General features: G+C 49.0%; 1 long non-coding RNA gene across 1 annotated transcript in view; it reads left to right on the top strand.

The window, feature by feature from the left end:
- The window catches only part of LOC107612434, a 6,610-nt gene that overhangs the window by 1,714 nt on the left and 4,122 nt on the right, over positions 1-774 (top strand). The window lies entirely within an intron of this gene.

The raw sequence follows: 774 nt of genomic DNA on the forward strand, positions 1-774 counted from the left end.
CTGGCGTTCAACGCCAGAACAGAGCATGGTTCTGGTGCTGAACGCCCAAAATGGGCAGCACCCTGGCACTGAACGCCCAGAACAAGCATGGTTCTGGCGTTCAACGCCAGAAATGGCCAACAAATGGGCGTTGAACGCCCAAAATGGGCACCAACCTGGCGCTGAACGCCCAGAGTTGTGTGCAAGGGCATTTTGCATGCCTAAATTGGTGTAGGGATGTAAATGCCTTGACACCTCAAGATCTGCGGACCCCACAGGATCATCTCAGGATCTGTGGACCCCACAGGATCATCTCAGGATCTGTGGTCCCCACAGGATCCCCACCCACCTCACCCTCTCTCTCTCCATTCATGACCATCCCTTCTGTTTTCCATTCACCACTCACATCCATACACACATCCCTCCATCTCCTCCATATCTTCTTCTTCTTCTATTCTTTCTTCTTTTGCTCGAGGGCGAGCAACATTCTAAGTTTGGTGTGGTAAAAGCATAAGCTTTTTGTTTTTCCATTACCATTGATGGCACCTAAACCTCTAAAAGAGGGGAAGGGAAGACAAAGGCTTCCACCTCCGAGTCATGGGAGATGGAAAGATTCATCTCAAAGGTCTATAGCTCAGTGGTAGAACATGTGGCTGTAAATCAAGAGATCCCTGAGATACCTCAGGGGATGCACTTCCCTCCACATAAATATTAGGAGCAAATCAACACCTCCCTAGGAGAATTGAGTTCCAACATGGGACAATTAAGGGTGGAACATCAAGAGCACTCCATCAT

The sequence above is a fragment of the Arachis ipaensis genome, chromosome B08 (genome assembly GCF_000816755.2).
Source record: "Arachis ipaensis cultivar K30076 chromosome B08, Araip1.1, whole genome shotgun sequence".
Taxonomy (NCBI): domain Eukaryota; kingdom Viridiplantae; phylum Streptophyta; class Magnoliopsida; order Fabales; family Fabaceae; genus Arachis; species Arachis ipaensis.